Here is a 20577-nt window from a genome sequence, read left to right on the forward strand (position 1 = left end):
GTGTAGGGGTTCGTAGGCAAATCTCCCAGGCCATGTTAGTGTAATCTGGGCATTCTCCAGAGTTGCGAACAAGTTGATGTCTGGAAAAACCCATTCTGCAAAGACATTGAGTAGAGTGTGCTCTTGCAAACGCCACTTGTGTTCTACGGGTAAGTGCAAGACTCTGCTGAGCAGGTCTGCCAGCAGATTGTGCTCCCCTGGAACATGCTCAGATAGTAGGAACACGTGTTTGAGTGCCCATGTTCTGCGACATGAAGAGCGAGTTCTCCCGTTTGTTCAGATAGTACATGGCCCGGGTGGCGTCTAAAGACTGGAAATGTCTTCCCCTGTAGGTGTGCAAACACTGCAAGTAGTTCCAACAGGTTGTGATTGGATGCTACTGATGGGAGACAACCAGCCGTGCGCCGTCTGGTGAAGGAGGCTCACCTTCCCAAAAGCAATGAATCCATGGTGAGAGTGGCCTCTAGTGCAGGGGTAGTAAAGGGTCCCCTGCAGAAGGTTCTCCTTTGATCATCATTGCAGGGACTGAACGAGGGCGGTCGAGAACCACTCCCACTGGCCCGACACCATTGGTGACATGAGGAGCATGTGCAGACAGGCATGTAAAACTAGGAAGACGCAGGACGCCATTCTCCGCAGCAGCATGGCTTTGTGTACAGTTACCAGCCGAATGGCTGCATAGTGAGGGATCCAGAAAAAGTTCTGAATTCTCCGAGTGGAAGACTGGGCAGTCTGGTGGGGCCCCCAGAAACTGTTTTGACTTGGGGACCAGACTTGATTTTTTCTTGAGAAACGTAGATTGAAAAGGATATCTACGGTCTTCTGGGCATTCTCCAGACATGTTCCGTACAAGTTTCCAGTTAAGCGCCAGTCGCCGAGGTATAGATATACTGGGTTGGACTGCCTGCACAGGTGACCCACCGCTACCGCGAGTACCTTTCTAAACACCCTTGGGCCGATGCACTGCCAATGGGGTGTGAGCACTTTATGTACGCTGGCAACATTAAAATGATAGTATGCATCCGGCACATCCAATGTGGCCATGCACAGTGCGATTACTTCCTGAAGAGTTGTCAACCTGAACTTTTGAAGCTTGACACGTGTTTGCAGAATACTGATCTAAAACAGGGCGTATGGTTAGATAATTCTTGGGTACAAGGATGTATATTGATTAAGCTTGTTTACCTGGATATAAAAAAAATAAATAAAAATAAAATAAAAAAAGGGACAACTTGTGTGGGTCCCTTTTCCTAGAAAGATCTGGACCTCTTCGAGCAGGATTCGCAGCTACTCTGTGGCAGTCATCTGCCTGGAGGAATTCTATGCAGTACCCCTGGTCGACAGTCTTTGGCACTGATCTGAAGTGATTGCCCTCCCATGCGTGGGTAAAAGATGTTTGATGTCCCAGACTGGTGAAACAAGCGAAGGGACCCGTACTGCCGAGTCATTTATTGGTTGAGGCTGGGGAGCCTCTGGAAGCAGAGTGCCTCACTCCACCCATCCCTCGTTGAAATCCCTGCTGTTGGGACTGAAAACCAATAGGGGTACCCTGAAAACCGGAAGACCAAGCGGTTCCCTCTGATCCGTACTGTCCCTGGGGAACGGGAAAAAGACTGCCTGCAAAGGACTGGTGGGTATTAAATGCCCCTCGCTGGACAAAGGGTTTGGCCGAGATTGGATTACGGGTATTTTAAAATCTTGCTCTTAGTTGATCGCCTTACGGAAAAGAGCAGCATCCTCCAGTTTATTGATGAGGGAATCCCGAGTTCTTTTAGCCAGGCATGGTGTTTTAGAAGAGTCCCTTGTGCAAGGATGCGACCTGCTATCTCAGCAGAGTCTAAGGTATTATGGATATTGTGTGACCAGTCCTTCTGCAACCGTGGCAAGGAGTTTGGTGCGGGTTGGTTCCGGAACATTTTGAAGTCCCTTTTGGAATCCCCATAGTTCGTCACTTTAGCTCACAATGAGCGTGGTGTTGGCAATATGGGTACAGAAGGCGGCAGAGGTGGTGACACGTTTGCAAAGAGCATGTCTGGAGGAGACAACTGCCATTTCCTGGTTGTTGTGACGACTAGGGAATCCAGGACAGCGTGGCCACCGATGTACAGAGGTTCAGATTGCATCTTCTCCACTCGAGGATAAACTACATGAGTGAGAGCGCAAGTGTCAGAGAGCTAGGCGTTTCATTACAGAGTTTAAGAGGGTGATAGCCTGGATGACCGGGACCTTTTCCTTAAGGATGTCCTCCACAAAATCTGAATCAGGGAAGGCTTCTTTGGTGGGGATTTTTAAATCTTAAGATTGAAAAGCATCTGGCTGTTGATGGGCGACGAGTCCCTGGGTTGAGCAACAGGAGGAGCATCCAAAAAGATGCTCACAGGATCAGGGTAATGGGGAGGCATAGTGTCCGTCACGTGCCCAGATCTTCAGCAGGGACCCAGTCTAAGAGGCATGGTCTTGAGCAGTGTGGCTTGGGTCAGGAACATAGTTGTCCTGGTTAGGGTCATCATATTCCTGAAAAGTCCACCAAATGTGTACCTGGTGAATGGAGTCTCAGGGACTTCTGGGGGACAGGAACCAACAGGCCTATGGCATTTTAACTTTTCAGGCCAGTTTGACGATACTTTGCCATTTTGTCCTTGCATGCCCTATGGGCTGCCTGTGCGCTTAACAAATGCGAATAAATAAATAAATAAATAAAGCCTCAAATTTGTCTCCAGTGTACCCAGAGGAGCCTGAATCATCAGGAGGAAAAGGCTGGGCAGAAGGGAGGCGGGTCCTGCTGCAGGGCGAGGAAGAGGGGCAGGAGAATATGCTTCAGGTAAAGCAGAGGCATTCTTGGGGTCAGCTGTCTAGACTTTGACGAATGTGCCCGCTTCAGCACATCTTTCGATGCTACTGAATGAAGGGCCAGGGATTTGGCACGTGCGCCCGCTGAAAGTCTTATCGCTGTGTGCAGGCCGCGATGGCAGGTGCGCAAAGAGTTTTGAACCTCAAGCGTCAGTAGGTCCTGCCGAAGTTTGACGGGCCTGCAGGCGTCAACGGCTTTCTCAGCAGATCAGTCAAGGAAAGCCTAGGGGTTGTGTGCTTAGGAGCAGGTGTTGCGTGTGTGCCCTTGTCACCAGGGTGTGAATTATGCATAGCACTGCCGGTGGCAGGCTTGTCGGGGACGGACACGCGGGAACGCAACTTCCACTGGGGCCGACTCACGGCCTGGCCTGCATGGCATAGGCCGCCAACCACTTAGTGCACTGGTGTCATAAGATTTGGGGACGAAAAAGTTCAGCGCCGCTCATCCTGGTCACGAGGGAGGCACCAAGCACTGGCGATGGACATCTTTCCAGGGAAATTCGCTGTTGCAAGACGGGGCAGAATTTAAAAAGGTGTTCACTTCATAGCAGAGTACCGGCAGCCAGACTGAAGGAACGAAGAGGGGCAAAGAAGAAGCATTCGAGAGAGTCAGTAACAGGACCCCACACACCACGTGGAAATCTTGATGGCTTCGACGTTTGATCCTGCCTCGCAGACAGACGGTCGGAACCACTTGAAGGTAGATCAAGCAACATTAACTCTTACAAGCTCTGCATATGTGACAGACTAGATAGGCCGAACAAAACAATCTTGTTGGATCGACAAATGAAGGATTTTGGGTACACTACATGTCATGTTAGGGATACAGTCACGCACATGTGAACGTTCTTTTCAATCTTTTGAAAAAAGATTGAATTCTCAGCGATTAACATTGAGTGGGACTATATGCACAGCATGCGATTCAGAGGAGATTCACTAGCATCAGCAATATCATTATGTGATCTTAATATTCATAGGCACAGAATACAGAAAATAAGGGGAGCAGAAAGAATGGAGACAAAAGTGGTCCGACAAGACTTCCTAAAATGGCCCCTTACAAATTTCAGAAATTGTATCAATGCTCCCAAAAAGGCAGCCTGTAGCTGCCTTCCCCCAATGAGAAGGAGCTGCAGGGGAGTCCTTAGACAACATCTTGGCCTGCAAGATAGCATCGAACATGCAATGGATCAGCAAGTGGCTGAAAACCCTGTGGCGACTTCACCCATGGAAAACCTTAGTAACTTAAGTAGTAAATGAAAACCTTTTCAAAATCTATTGATAACTCCATTGGAAATGTTGTTCATGTATAAGTTTGAACGCCTAGACGAAGAACCTCTTGTTTTCATGAGCACAGACCATATTTTGCACCAATAGGTACCAAAAAAATTAAAAAGTAGGAAACCAGGGCAAGGGGCTTTTCTGTATGCCAGAATGGCTTAATACATGAAGTTTAATGTGGAGGGAGGGAGGGTATGCTCAGTTATCAGATTTCAAGAAAGAAGCTAGTGCCAGCCTCGACAGATGCCCCATGAGCGCTGTGCTCAAACCTTACCAGAGAAGTGTCTGGTTCTCTGGAATGGGGACTCGCCCCAGCACAAGGTCCCTGTTGTAGTCAGACTCCCTCAATTTTCTCTGAAATGGTCCTTCAGCACTAGTCAGGTCTCATGCAAAGCCTAACAATGAATGAAAAAAAAAAGTGCAGCTTAGGATTGCTTAACTTCTGGAGCCAAAAGAACTTTGCTGTTTTCATGGATGCCCTTTATACTCCATTTGAGTCCAAGCCGAACCATTCCCAAAAAAAAAAATCATCTAAAAAATCTTCCATGTCATTTTGAAGTCCCTCAAAGTGTTTTCACAAGCCTGTCAATTAAGTACACACTATTCTTCGCCGGGGCTGTAGAAGCGTTCTTCGTGAGAGACAGGCCTTTGTCCCAAATGTCACCCAAGAGTGGGACTGAAAGGACAGTCTTTCTTTTCGCCTCACGGCACCGAAATGAGCCCTTCTCTGGAGCGAGCTGGAAGAGCTCCGAAGCTCTGGAGATCATCGCGTGGAACAAGCCTATATTGTCCGGCAGGGAGGATCTGGGAGGAGGCAGCGACGGGAGGTTCCACATCCCACATATCGTCCATGCCAATTGTAGTCGCCGTGTCAGGCTGTCCCATCTCTTTGGGGAGGAGAGGGTGGCAAGGAGGCAGCAGGTGCCTCTGCCACTTCTTGGCTGGCAGTTCCCCGTCGCCAAAGGGTCAGCCGGCACCGCGGGAAGGGCCGTCAGCGCAATAGGCATCCTCATCTGCATCTCGGAGATGAGTATGCAGCGTAGAGAGGATGTCCACGGAGAGGTCTCTAGGCTGCAGCTGAGGTGGAATAGGAAGCTGGGGTGCAGGCCTGTGGCTATGTCCCCTTCCTCGACAGTAACCTAGTCTTTGTCGGCGCCCTCGTCGTAGGGGCCAACCCCGACGTTCTCATCCTCCTGGATGGTCTGGATGCAAATGAGCTACTCCTCAGAGGAGATATCCGTGCCTTGGAGGACCTCCCCCTTCAAGTCCAGAGGGGACAGTATTGGGGAGGTGACCAGCATCATCTTCTCTGGAGGTCTTCTCACTGGGCTGATATGAAGACTCCCTCCGGGCAGGGAGGCACACTTGCCTTTGGGGCTGTGCCCTGCGGGTCCGCCTCCGCAACCTTCCGAGAGGGACACCACTACCGCATCAATGGAAGGCGGGGCCTTTGTCAGGTGTACCTGGGCCTTCAGTCAGAACCAGTCCCTTGTCCTGCTTGGTTTGATAGTTCCGGACGCCCTTCTCCTTAGGAGGAGGGTCAGAGTCTCAGTCCCCCCTTGGCCTTCTGCGGCAGGTTGGCCTTGAACTTCTCTTTGGCAGTCTCCAGGGCCACCTTGAGTTTTTCCGGATGGTCCGACTTCCTCTTGGACGACGATCCTGAGCACCGACTGGTGACTGAAGTGGCTGGATACGTCGGACGTGCCCTGGCCACCCGAGGAGCCAGTCGCAATGGCGCTCCCAGTGGCAGTGGACTTGGTGCTTAGCCTTTTGTTGGACCCCTGCGGGAGGGGCACCCTCAAAGGATTCAGAAGCCCGCTCATCATTACCGGATCCAGGAGAGGCATCTCCTGGGACCCATCCAGTGTAGAGGCCTTGGCCTGTAGCCATTCCTTCAGCCGTCTACGCTGATCCTTAAGCGAGCACCATCTTCCTCCTTGAGCGTCGGGTACAAGCCGTAAAGGCATTGGGAATGTTCAAACGTATATAAACATTCTGCAGACTGCAGTCTGTACAAAGCTTGAAAAGGGGGGGAATCCTTGTCCGCCATGATCCACGCGGTGTAGGCCTTTAATAATCTTCTGGAAGCCTCCACGATGAAACGCAATTCGCCCTTGAGGGGCACTGAAAAATCTTAAAAAACGGGTCCCCGTTAGTCGGAAGGTTGATTGATGAAGCAACACTTGAACGTGCAGTAAAAATCTGAAGATGGCTGCCAGAAGAGGGGCTTAGATAGATGCCAGTATGACCCAGTGCTCAGTGATTGGTTGTTCGTAGACAGTTCAGAAATAACTGAAATTGATTTTCCTCTTTACCTAGGATTCCCAGCCTTACTGGGAATATTCATGAGCATGTGAATCCATGCCAGACCCCATGCTGGAGTAGAGTTTATTTTTAACCATTATGCAACGAGAAAAAAGTGCATTAGCAGTCCAGTGCCTAAATCTGGTCTCACTGAGGGGTAGAAATTGCTTGTTTGCCAGCTGCAGAGCTCCAGCAGTTTGAATTTACCTGGGCCTTTATGCACTAGTAACAGGATTTAAACTGTCTCAGTGTTTGAGGGGCCTGGTTGGGGTGTGGGTTGAAGCCATAAGAGACCCAGTGGTATCTTCATGAGAATTAAGTCTCGAAAAGGCTTCTGGGGTTCCTATGGCATTGTCCGTTACTTTGACAAAGTACATCTGTCAAATCAAATAAGAAGCACATCCACAGCAAAGTTACTGACCCTGGTAGGTAGTCCCTGCTCTTACTAGCCTGCACTCGGTCAGGTCCGTTTAAGATGAGAGCCAGGAGTGCTAAATACTGCAAAAAAATCTACAATTACTACAAGGTCATCCATGTTGACAGATATAGCATTGCATAGTCCTCAACTTTCAGATGGAGAGCAGTGTTGCCACCATTTTATCATGCTTGCTGGATGCCTAGGGTATGACCAGTACAGCATTTGGCAATGGTCTTTCAGTTCAGCCGTCTAACGAAGTCTGACTCTCGTCCCAATCCATCCATTAAGTGCTGGCGATGTGTTGCAAGTCACTCCACATCAGTCTGTGTATGCCACCAGATGGAAAGTGAAACGAACATGGCAATCGGCGATACAGTTTACATGTTCAGCGCTTCCTAAAAAAAGCAGATGACATGTGTACTCTAGGAACCTCTTGTTGAGCCCCTTTCACACTTAAGTGTGATGTACACACTAATTCGAAAATAAGTCTGAACGGATTAGTTAATTAAGGCGACAGTACAGACCGATTTCACCAATTCTGCGCTGATTAGTATTCAGAGTTTAAAAGGACACTCGCCGTTACCAGTTTGAAGTGTCCTTCAGTGCTTCTAGTTTTCCTTCTGCTTTGTTGACGGCTCATTTGAGGAGAAGGATCGGAACATGTGTGCCTACAACCACTTGTTTAGCAGACACAGGAGCCACATGTTTAGCACAGGAGCCAAAAGGAGGTTCAGAAGAAAATGGCGGAACTGCTGTATCTGCCAGTCTTTGATCAATCTGGAAGTCCTACATTCAAACCATCACGCCAGGATACAAATTATGAGCAGTCTGAAACTGTTGGATTTAGCCAAGCAGACTGATCGAGGCACCTTCAAAGCATGGAATTCCTTCAGAAACGGGATGCAGGGCCTTAAACATTTTGCAGGTGGGGCAGCTAAACGTAACTGGCATGAAATGGCTGAAAACTGAAGAAAAGACCTTGCTTGGTGGACAACCCCTAAATAGGTCGTTCAACTCCAGGCATCGAGGGCCAGATCTATGTCAGGTTCAGGACAGCTCTCAATATTCATTTGCATAGTGACTAAATGCTCATAATTATTAATGAGGGATATCCTGAAAACCATTCAGGATCCCAGCCCTCAAGGTCTGGAGTTGGACAACCCTGGAAAGGTTTGGCATTGCAGGCAAGAATGCACCAGGACATTACCTGTGGCAAATTCAGGAGAAGGTCTTCATCCACACACCGTCTACGCTGCCATGGACAAATTCCATTACATGCACAAGGAGAGTGGGACGAGTTTGCTGCAGTTGTCCATGGGAAGAACAAGTCCAGTGGCGATAGGTTCATGTCTCAGCAATTAAGACAAACTGCAGCTGGACTTCGTATCCTAAAGATTGTCCTTCAGGTAAGAATTTGTTTGCCAACGAAGAACATGCAGAAACGTTTTAACATCCAGAGTCTAGTGTAGGAGGTCTGCACCATGTTCTTTGTGGGTTCAAAGTGGTCCAGGCACGTAGGGTACATGGAGCCATCCTTGGACCGTAATATCCCAATGCTGTCTTCACAAACTGCTGACCATTCAGCAAGGCAGGGTGCAACAAACCCCCCCCCCGATTTGCTCAGTCTCAAAGCGTAGCTTCCGATGTCCTTAAGCCCTGCCTCAAATCTTAAGACAGGCCTCAAACGTTGCTTATGAAAAACTTCACCAGACTAATTGGACAGATTTCAAATCTTCCTTTCATGTCCTGGTTGCTTAAGCGAGTCATGGTGGAACAGCTGGAACATGAGCAGTGCTTGAGCGGCACAAAGCCTGTTTCCGCCCTCTAGACAGATGCCTGGATAGCTAGGCCACCATTGCCCTCGGTCTTGTTCATCATAAGTTTCAAAGGGTTGCATTCCATCAAATAGGGCATCTTAACATTAACCTCAGATCTAAAAGGCAGCTAGTTTTCACAAAGACTGCCACCATCAGCACCACTAGAGTTCCTACCACAGTAGCTCAAGTCTACTGATGCCTTCATGTAGAGGGGTCAGGTCCCCTTTCCACAGCTTTTCTTCAGATCGCATGTGCACCCTCCCCCACATGGGTCCATCGTAACAAGACAAGACTGCAGCAGTATTAGAAGCAGTGAGAGTCAGTGAACAGAACCTTAGTGAGTAACAATACTTGTGTTAAAAATTTAAGTAAAATCTAAAGAGACTGTTTGGAGATTCAGTCTCGTTAAATCCTGAGGACTTCAGTATTGGAGGTGTGCAGGGGACGGGCGTACCCATTAGAGAATGGGTATTCTAATCATAGTCTATAGTTAGTTCTGATTTGTGATAGCTTTTTCTCCCCTGCACCCTTTACTTTCAAAAATTTGATTAAATCACCGAAACCTGAGGGATAGAATTTGTATTATACTGCCAGACAAACAGGTGTGCTTGTTCTCTACCGGTCTTTTCAGTTGAGCCAAAGTCAGATTTAGCCAACCACGACTCCTGAGGATGTAATCGTACACCTGTCACCTAAACATCTTCAACATATCTGCAAATATCAGGGGTGTGCCACTGCAAAGTAAACACCTTCAGCAAACTAGGGCACTACCTCAAAGATCATATTTATCAGTTGGAGCAGTGTCCATGGCCTTGAGCAAGGTGCTTAGTCACTGAGCTTTTATTCTACGCCAATGAGACAAGTAGGGCCTTTTGGCTGGGACACCGCAGACTAAAAACAGGAACTCTGCAAACGACTACCACACCAAATGTGCTAGGCAACATTGGTGAGGTTTCATAGATTAACAGCGATGCTCCACAGTGGTTCTGGACTCGCAGGTACCTTCACACCTAAAGCGCCCCCAAATAAAACATGTCACTTCTTGCTCTAGCACATGCTTCAGTAGCACACAAGACAATCAGGTTTAGAGTCTTCCAAAGACTCACTCTGGGCTCATGCAGGCAAGCTTAAGAGCCTACTGCTTGGTCTGGTGGATGAACCTTGGTCGAACATGCAGGAAGCCACTATGCCTGTGGATTCATGCAGAGTCCCATCCAGTCTGATTTTTCTTAAACACTTCATGGCTGTCTTGAAGAGCAACAGCCTCCCCGCTGCATGTGACTACAGCAAATAAACGTTAAATGAGGCAGTGCCAGTAAAAGGAAAATATCGCAAACTAAATGTTCCTTCCCTGCCCAAAGAGATCAGAAGTCTAGGGGCAGTTCCTCTTAAAAGCAAAACTAACTAATACGCAGAAGTCAACATAGGTTGGGTCTCAAGGACCTGGCAGTAGTGTGCTCTTAAAGGGGACAGAACATTCAGATAGGTTGTGGTTTTAACACGGAAACCAATGCTAGTTTCGAAAACTTTGAATAGTCCCACCTCTCAGGCTGGGAAATCAAGCAGGTCTCTAAAAAGACAATGGAGAAAAAATTAAGCCAAGGAAAATGCCCCTCGCTAGAGTTTAAAGAGACATTGAGACAGTGAATTTTCTATATTAAGCAGAAATGCAATACTCAAAGTCTAGAGATCCTTCACCTATAAAAGTTTAACCATCACTACAGTGCATAATTGGACACTGGAGCAGCCAAGCAGTGTTTTTCTAGTTCATTTTAGTGGTTGAGATGCCAATTATATGAAGAGCTATTCAGTTTACATACAATATCTCACATTGGATGAATCTGCTATAATCGGATAACAGCATTGTTGGCTCTTTTACAAGTCAGATAATGTCACCTACGCACTAGCGCAGCATATTTTGAAGTATAAATCAGCTTTTTACAGATGTCCGATAACAGTGACAAGCATTCATGTAAACGCTAACAAAAAAATTGCAGTTCCAACATGTCAAATAGTTCCATCAGCTATTTAGCTCCACCTATGCACCCCCACATGTATGCATAAAAGAAGCGTGTACACACAATTTCAAAGAACTTGCAAGTTAAAAAAAAAAGTTCCAGGGGCAAAAAGATACAAATACAAGGCAGAATATTACTGTAAAAAAAATAAAAACATTCTGTAAGGCAAAAACATCACATTTAACAAAATTGGGCTTAGGATAGAAGGACACCATAATATGCCAGGGTGATACAAGTTCTAGCTAGATCACCATCATGCTTACAAAAACATGCATGGAAATTTTCAAATTACGCATGTTAGCTTAATTTTTTTCACTGCCCTTTGTCAAGAACCATTTTAATGGCAGCCAGCAGTAAGCCTGCACTCTATGCCTTGCAACCATCTGAGGGAGTGATTAAGAACTTCAGAGGTTTGCAACTTCTTGCTTCAAATGCAATAACATTGCTAAAGACAAGCACCAACTAAAAAAAGGACCTCTGGCACACTCCACTGTATGCATAAGCACGTAAAGGTTAGCCAACCAGATCCACTTGTAATACTGGTGAGGGGATTGTACGGGGGATCGAAGTGGATCAATTGTTCAATTAGCCTAACAGGAGCATGACCACTCGCAATGAGTAACTGGTCAATGGTTCAACTATGATGCAGTTGCTAAATTTTGTTAAGTGCGATGAAAACAAGTTCACCCCACACATACCCCCATATGCATTTACTCTTTCAAGGTTACAAAACCGAGCCACCTATTGGGGAATAAGTGTACAGGCAATGCAGATAAAAAGCAACTTGCTCACGGACCCATCTCGGGCAACACAGATGGTTCAAGCACAGGGACAATTATCTGTGCATAGGCCAGTCCTGTTAGTTTACTTTGAAGTAAAATTTAATTATTTGCTGATTTAGTTGGATGCATTTATTCATAATGGGAGTATAGTTGACTCCGTAGAAACAGAAGCCACAGGGTTATGCCAAAGCATATTCCATGGGGGATTAGAGAGAAAAAAAAACATACCAAGGCAAGCAAAACAAGCAGGTCGATGGGTGCTTTTTGTAGCCTTGAACACTTTTATTGGGAGTTAACAAAAAATGCTGATTTAACTCCCGCTCAAATTATCAGTTTAGCCTGACAGAGTCCTGGATAACAATGGAAAGCCTCCAACTCTTCATAGCTTTACCATTTATTTGGTGGGTTGTTTCAAGCTCTGTAAAGGCAACCACAAAAAGGTGCAATTCTTCTAGGGCTACTTTTTAAAAAAAGGTTTTAGCAGTCACCCCTTTGGCAGTCATGACATAGGAGAATTACTTTTTGGTCTTGGGAGTTGATTGCAACTTCTTTGCCCCGGCTACTGTAATCTACACATGCATACCCATTGATTTCCTACACACCAAGCAAGCGCGATCAGCCGATAGCAGGGTGTGCACACTAGAGGACCTGTTTTACAGTATACAATGGAAGCTCAGGAATTTGATGGGCAATGGAAACTGAAATCAAAATGATCCACCAAATCTAAAATATTTTGGGATGCTCAGATCACTAGCAGGCACCAGTAGGTCAATGTGTTCTCTAAACATTTCATGGTATGCACACAACAGCAAATGACATCCATGAGAAGAAGAAACTGCCTGGGTACATTAGAATACCAAATCTATTTCACAAAAACTGAACTGCTAATACAATACACCAGAAGTGGTTGGTGTGGCACACAAATTATAAAATGTGTTGGGGTGGCTTCCTTCCTGAAACGACACATCTAGGTTCAACATGCATGAAAAATGCAGACCCCCGGGTTAACAGCAAGTTCAGCCCATTTTGGAAAATGTGATGCCTTGCCTGCCCTTAAAGGTTCATTTAAAGAAATCTGCTGCAAGGTTAAGCGCAGTGTCCCCCAATTACAGACTACCGTGTTCATGATAGCTAGGGAAGATGGGAGCGGTAGGTTTCCACACAAGCACTCAAATGCACATGGTACAAGCTTCACTAAAGGCACAAAATATAAAAGCATTGATTTGACTGAGCTCAACTTACTATTTGCTATTGCCAGTTACACATTTAGACATTTAAGAATGCTTCAAGATCTAGCTGAGAAGTCCTAGCTATTACATAAACTTTACAAGTGCAATTGCTGAACAGACTCAAATTGTGTGCAAAAAAAAAGAGTGCTTTCATATTGCTTTCAAAACTAACAAATCTGGGCACGGTTTGAAACAGACTAACACTTTTAACAGAATACAAGTATGCAGAGATGTGTATTTTTAAACAAAACATTTGGCAACATTAAATTGTCACATCAGTACACATTAGGAGACACATTTAACAAAGTAAATAAAAACAAATAAAAACAAAAAATAGAGAGTAAAACCACAAGAAGCAGTTGGCCAGTCATGTTGTCATGTATACCACCTGTCTAGAGCCGGCCTCCTTTGAAGAGCCTGCAGTGGATTGACTGAAGACGGCAGCTATCCCTGCACCAAAGCGCTTGGACAGCCGAGGAGATGTCTTAGTCACTTACCATCAGAGGCTACCCTTTGATTAAAAGAGTACAGAAAGATAATGTTAAAACAGGTTCTCCATCATAATAGGAACAGTACCAGAAAGTTCAGTCAGCAATCATATACATAGAACCCCCACACATTATTTAGCAACAGAACGTAGTCACAGGTATACACCAGCCACAAACCACGTTACTCACCAACAAGTAGCTCAGTAATCAGGCCCCTTTACAGAAAAGGGTGAACCTTGTGCCACCTCTACACCGCCTGGCCACCTCACCTTGCATACAATATTAAATTGCTGGCTAAAAGCTTAGCCAAGGACAGAGTAGATATTGGTTATCGAGGAGAGCCCATGGAGTGCCAAATGTACTACTTGTTTGCACGTTCTCTTTTCTCCGTTTGGCTCTTCTCCATTTCCAACATGCAGAAACATTACCAGAAGTTGGACAGGGATGTGGCGGCAGCAAAGGCAATGACTGGACTCCAAAGAAACTTGTCGCAGAGCACTCCTCACCCAAGCCACCAACTCTTCAACTGGCATCCAGTTGCACGTAAAGAGAGCAATATATGACTGCACTAGCTACAAAAATCGCACTTAATGAATACAGTGAGAAATGTGCTCTTTGAGTGACAGAAGGAATAGTGCAGGACAATCAAATGTATAGGCATTTATGACAATTTTGTTATTAATTTAGGAGCTTCCAAATGGGTAGGCACGCACACAATCGACATGATCACGACTAGGTAAATAGAAAAGCCTTCTAACAGTCTACACACAAAAAAACGAATGAAAAGAAAACATGAATGTCAGACCCTTCAATCAACTAATTTGCACAGACCACAAAAATCCCTCACTAGGAGTTTTGCGGCGTTCACTTAAAGAACCCCCCCCCCCCCCCGCCGTGTCAATCCATGGTTCACAAGCCCACAAGATCTAGAGCATACACCCACCAACAACTCGGTGGTCTTCAGCGTTGTGTCCATAGTCCACATTTAAACCTAAACATCCGTTTTCGTACTGTGGTCTCTTGTGGTTTTGGGTATTTTATTAAGCAAAATAGAAAAAACTGCTTAACCCCTTAAGTGGCAGGCTAGTACGCAAGTCTATGCAAAAAGGACTAGCATACTCATCCTTTGCATTTAAAGAGTGCGGTTCCCATTGGCATAGTCACTATGAATTGGAGTAAGAATCGTAGATCACCAGTATCAGAATCTTTCAGTGATATACCGAGGAGATATGCCCCGAGGTGGCGGGCCCACCCTGTGGGTAGCAGCCCTACGCCGAAAAGGGCCAGAGCAAAGCAAGGGTCCCTTAATGAGGGTTATGTGCTGGGGCCCACTAGGCGAGCAATGCCACTGAGGGGCATACCACCATAGATCAATGCAGGGGTGCTAATTGTTTTCTTTTTAAATAAAAAAAAAAAACGTTTTCCTCTCGCCCTGCCTTCTAACCATGGAGTCAGTCTTCAACATGAAGAGGGGCCTGCCTGGCTGAAGGCAGCACTGCGAAGTCACGAGCATGTGAATCAATGCCATACCCTATGCTGGAGAAGGTATGTTTTCCTTTCAGGATTTCGAAAGACAAGAACCATTAGCACCCGTGCAGTGACCTACATGGGTGCTAATGGGAAGAGAAGAGCCCGACACTAATGAAAGTGCTCAGAACGCAGGCTTACCTTTGTGAATATAGCCCATGTTGCGCATTTTCATTGGCTCCAAGCGTGCCAATGTTGAATAGTACTACCTCTACGAAGTAACAGCCCAGACTTGCCTCCATTGGTATGTGAACATTACCAAAAAGGCATCACAGCAAACGCTGTACTAGCAAACACTTCTAGACATGAACCTTTGGATATTGGACAGGGTTCGACATTAAGAATCAATGCGCACAAGCTAAAACCAGCTCCTGGGTGTCAAAAATCACTCAGACAGGAGCCAACACTGGGTAACCAGGAATAAGTTCTGCAAATCTAACTTCCACATTAATGCACACTAACGATTTTGCCCAATTTGGATGATCCATTATATTTAAATGTGTCCTAGAGGTGTCACTTTCCCAAGCACTCAAAGGAAGGCACCAGCTGGCAACTGTCGGTTTTAAGCTAACCAGGCTCACCAGCAGCAGATAAATGGCTCCTGCAATTTCGAGCCCTGTAGAAATAACACCAACAAGACAGTGTCTGGGTTTACTCCGAGTTATATGCTGGGAATTCTTTGTTTTCTGAAAATGGGTGAAGTTATTGGGGGGGGAACTCACCTTGTTTGGGGGCCATATCAGTTACATTTAGACTGTGGACACTTGCCCTAGCCAGCCAAGATGGAGGCACCAGTCGATGATCTGATTGGCTGAGTGTTCCCAAGGTCAGATGGAAACAAACAACTGCCTTTCATTGTCCAGAGTTCAGCTGAGGTGGTCTGGATCCAGGAAGCTCCCAAAGTTGTGGCCCTGTGTTTGAATCCGGTAGGAAAGTCTCCTTTGAAACTCCAGTGGAGGACTGTAACCAGAGAGGAGTCAAAAAAGGGTTCATTTTGCTTCTTATCAGCTTTGACCACTCTTGCTGAAGAGGACGCCATGTCTTTCTGCCAGGAAACTGTGAAATGAATGGACTTAAAAACGTTTTGAACTTTCTATTAATGCTTTGAATTGTGCGTGCTGGATTCTTGTTATGCTTTATTTTTCGAGCGTTTATTTCTTCCTATTCTTGACACAAATAAAAAAAATATTGTTTTGGAAACCGCTAGTCAGTTGCCAAGGTAAAGCTTTCCCCAGTCGTCTGCATAGATCGCATCTGCGCAGTGTACATTTCATTATATAAACGGGGTCCGAGTTCGTAACGTGCAGCCTTCAATTCTAGTGACTGGTCGAAGGAAACGCTGCTGTTACCGGAGCCGCTTTTTTGCATCGAGCGAGAAGCTCCAGCGTTTGCATTTGTGTCAGTTTCACTTCGGCTGACTCGGTTGGTGCGCGCACTGACCAGAAGGGTTCACGACTTGTTTACCCAGAGATTTCTGTTTCACGGCATATTCGTGGTCAGTTACCCATTCGATCATCTACTTCCAACTCCCTCAGGGTCAGTCGTTTTTCAAAGAAACAAGCTGGGGTAGATCTCGGGCCTCCCTCTGGAACAGCCTCCCTGCCACTCTGAGAACCATATACAGTTCCGGAAGCTCCTCAAGACCTTCTTTTTTGCTTCCGCTCTCCCTTGCATAACTGCTCTCTTGGCACCGTGCACCTGACCACCCTCTGTCCCCAGGTACCTGCTCACCCTGCCACCCCCCTACACGGCCTCCTGGCCACCCCTTGCACTGGTGGACATATCTGTACCCATACAGTTCCCCAACTCCGCCCCCCATTTTCATTTTTTCTGCACTTAGACTTACCCAGTCTGCTGCCTTAAACACAGCACTGACTGCACTACCACTTTATTGCCTCTACTATTTTATTGACTCTACTTTTTTAAAATTATTTATATGTTCTTCTCTGCGCCGCACTTTCCAATCCCCCTTCCATGCACTTTTCCCCTTGCACGTTCTCAATGTCACTGGGCGTAGTAAGATAGATAGGTTCGCCTGTTCCCCCTCCCTTGCCGCACTGAAACACTTGTGTACGAGCGCGATATGAATAAATCATAGCGCACACGCAGATACAAATTTTCAATTTTCTATTTACAAAGTCATGAGAACTTCTAGCCAGCAGAAGACTGCGGCATTGCCAGCTCTAATTCAGTTTAATTTTCTTCTTGAAGGCTTGCTGAGTAAATCCGACTCAGAGCTTTGATTTGGCAGCTATCATGAACATTGGTTTACCTTTTCTCACGTGCTGCGCACCGACTCATTTCCCTTCAGTGGAGACAATGCGGTTTGCAGGGGATCAGGACAGTGGGATAAACTGTGGCTCAGAAGATTAACCCAGTGTTTCCTGGAGAAAAGTTACTTAACCCTTGGACTCCTGGTGTAGAGAAATCAGTAAGGAAGCAAAGTTGCTCATGAAGACAGTCTATGGGTTTTTTAGTTTTGCTGAACAAAATAAATTGCAGAAGAATATCTACATGCGTTCCAGTTCCAGAAGATTAATGTTTTGGCATTAGCTCAGGAGTTAGAGGAAAGTTGTGAATAAGAAAGGAAGAACTTCATTACAGAAATCCTTGTGGTCAACTCAATTGAATGATTTTTAAATTGTCCCACTAAGCCTTCAGCAGAAGGAGAACATATCCCGAGAGCTCAAAGGGAATCTGTTCCTTATCCTCTTCCCGGGGTGTTTTAAGTGTTTCACGCCTTTGCGAGTGTCAGGGTCCACGACAGCTCCCGTGGATGTCAAACCAAGACTCAGCCGAACAATCAGTAGCACATTTGTGCTTCCATACCCGAGGTGGTCACAAACACCCAAATGGGTCCGACAAGTTGTGATGGGCCGATATGGTTAGAGGGTGCCTTTCTGCCATTAATAAACTGGGTATCAACAGGGAGGTTTACAGAATTCGTTGGTGGAAAGATAGATAAATGTAGAAGGGGAAAAAAAATCCTCTCAACAGTTCACTTTTTGAATTGTCAACATCCCATTGCAAAAAGGAGGGTAGTCCGGATTGGTGATGGGGCTTGTGCCACTGCTAGTACCGGCTTAGAACACTATGCAACTGCCCATGAGATCTCAGTCGCAAGTACAGGGCCATGTTAGCAACGCACTACCAGAGACCTCTGCAAGCAAAATGGGTTCTCTTCCTACTTGCTGGAGAATCTTTCGAAGGACAAGTTCCAGAAATTCCAGTGGGAAGTGGCATGTACATTTCAGGAAGCCAGCCCACTAACTTGGTGAGACCGATATTATGCAGCTCAAGAGCAGGGCAAATGCCGCCCCCCACCTGGTGCATTTTCTGGTGCACATGCAGTGGAGTCTAAATCTAAAGCACTTTGATCTTCACACCACGCAGTCTCAATTCAATGAGTAGTGTTGATCGCAAAAGTACCTACTAAAAAGGAGCTTCTAGTAAGAAAGCATAGATAACTAGATCCAAGCAAAGGCCTTTTTTGTTTTCAGTACCACTATAATAGGGAGGTGGGGATGTGGGGCACATTTGGAGGTGGGAGGCGCAGGTAAAGAGGCATAGGCTACCAATAGTGGACTCGGGAAGCATGGACAACCAGCAGAATGGCAATGCGGGCCAGCATAACGCAGACTGAAGCTAGTAAGTCACCCCCCTGGTGCTAAGGGGTTGGGGCATTACCATTCATGTAATGGTGCGAGGCCAGAGTTACAGGCCCGAGCAAAAGGAGTGCATTAACATGGGCCCAAGGGCCTTAACCAGATTTAATGCCTGCCTACAGATAGGTTTACCTTGTGGTTTCTCAACTACTGCCGTTACAAACTAAAATTGCTGCCATTGATGCTGGACAAAGGGCACTAGTCCCTTCTCCCTTTCCATTGCGACTGCTCGGAAGTACTAGGAAAGTAGGAGTTTTGGAAGCCAGAAAACTAGGCAGCTGCCAGAAGGTGGGGCAAGGATTGGGATGGTGCAAGGCAAGTAAAAGCTTAAGCCACTTCAATGGAGGCTCGGAACACAGGTAATACCACCTTCCGAAAACCCCATGCCACTAAAAAGCAAGCTCTATAGCTCAAAATTGTAGAAAAAAAAGTTAAGAGCATTTGTTAGATTAAGGAGAGGGCTAGATCAAGGCAAAAATGAAAATTCACTACAGTAAAACCTACATTCCAAGGATCAAAAGGCTAAGCTTGTAATAGTGGGATTGAAAAAAAAACAACTGGAACTCCCATCTCTGGGTAGTGTTACTTATGCAGCCCCTGATTTTATTGCCCCGATTTTATTCCCCCGATGGCCCGGGTGACCACAGTATTTAAAAAAAAAAGAGCCAGAAACTAACATGGACATCACCACACCGTTCCAGACCAGCTGCTCTGGTGAGGCGTTGAGCAACCTGCAAATGTAAAAGTGAGTAATTCAGGCGATCTTGAAGAGGCACAGGAGGGGAGTTTTGGTGCACTTAGGGGACTTATATAAGTCACGTCCCAACCCTGAGGCCACGGTTTGGGTTGCTGCCACACATGGCATTGACTGATCAGCCGCACACGCAGCACAGTACTTTCTTCTGGCCTGCCTGGATTGGCCACGGCCTTGCGCTCTGGGACATCCCTGCACATGTCGCCTTGGGCGTTAATCGTCACCCAGGCAGAACTGCACACGCAGCCTGGGGCATACTGCCACAACGGGCTGCCAAAGTCCTTCAGAATGCCCTGGGGGCCCGCAACTCACAGAGAATGCAGCTCTCAGTTTTTTCCAATCTACAACTTCCCCCTTGCAAGCCTCCCTTCGACTGTCGTTTTCCAACAGTCCTCTTCAGGTAAGTCCAGTCAAGGTTCCATGTGCCCCCCAAGGTGGGGAAGATGAACAGTTAAGTCTAAACATGTTTAACAGACATCCAATAAAACTCCTGTGTCCTATTTCCACTTTTACACACACTGATATAGGATGCATTACTCACCATACTGTACGTTTTTCTGATGCTTGTATCTGCTTAGATTCACATGCTTTGCATAAGCCGACATCTAGTGGAAGTTGGAGAATTGCATAGGAGTTTTCGAAGTTCGAAAAGGGACGTCGACAGTTTATGACTAATACTATCTCTAGTCTGATGTACCCCGTTATCCATGATCCCTCACGTATCGAGGTTCCTGAGATTTGTTACAAGAGGAGCGCAAGTTGTAAGCATGAAGTTCAGGAAGAGACCAGGAGGTGTGAAAGCTTCTTTCCCAGGCGCCAGACAGTAGGAAGGGGGGGTAGGGGGGGGCACATGTGAATCTAAGCCGATACAATCATCGGAAGACATACATTAATATATAAATGAGAGGTCGTGGAAATATAATTTTGCAATTTGTCTACGCATAAGGCGACCAGCTAGCTGGGCGGAAAAAACTATCCGAGGGACCTCGAAGCGGGAGGGATTTTGAGTATACTACACGTCATGTTAGGGATAGTGTTACAGGCACGCCCATGTCGACATCCCCTTTTGATCCTCGAAAGACAAGATGCAATACTATGCGGTTACCACTAGATGTGGACTATATGCACAGCATGCGATTCTAAGCAGATTCACAAGCATCAGAAATAAGATTACGTTGAGTATGGAACAAGTTATCCCATGCTCCAGAATATTCAGTCAGGCCGGGAATCCTGAAAAAACTACAAACTGTCTCCTCTAAACCAATCACTGTACTCTGGGTCATACTGCCCCCAACAGATGAAAGTAGCAGTATTGCCAACAGCTGCAGACGGGTAGGGAGGGTTTGCATGTGAATCCATGCCAGACCCATGCTGGAGAATAGTCAGTTAAGTAACTTTTTCCTTCTCCATCGTGAGGTTGGCATTTGGATTCACATGCTGATGAATA

General features: G+C 46.3%; 1 protein-coding gene across 3 annotated transcripts in view; it reads right to left on the reverse strand.

Moving 5' to 3' along the window:
• CCNL2 (cyclin L2) overlaps positions 1-20577 on the reverse strand; it is an 81871-nt gene that overhangs the window by 20902 nt on the left and 40392 nt on the right. Inside the window, exon 1 of one of the 3 annotated variants that reach the window (XM_069610120.1) lies at positions 13194-13208. The exons of the other annotated variants lie outside the window; for them this stretch is intronic. The gene's annotated coding sequence lies outside the window, so the exon portion shown is untranslated. Of the gene's footprint in view, positions 1-13193; positions 13209-20577 lie in introns of those variants that run through there. 3 annotated transcript variants of the gene reach the window in all.

Source organism: Ambystoma mexicanum, chromosome 8 (genome assembly GCF_040938575.1).
Source record: "Ambystoma mexicanum isolate Mex_15411 chromosome 8, UKY_AmexF1_1, whole genome shotgun sequence".
NCBI classification, from domain to species: Eukaryota; Metazoa; Chordata; class Amphibia; order Caudata; family Ambystomatidae; genus Ambystoma; species Ambystoma mexicanum.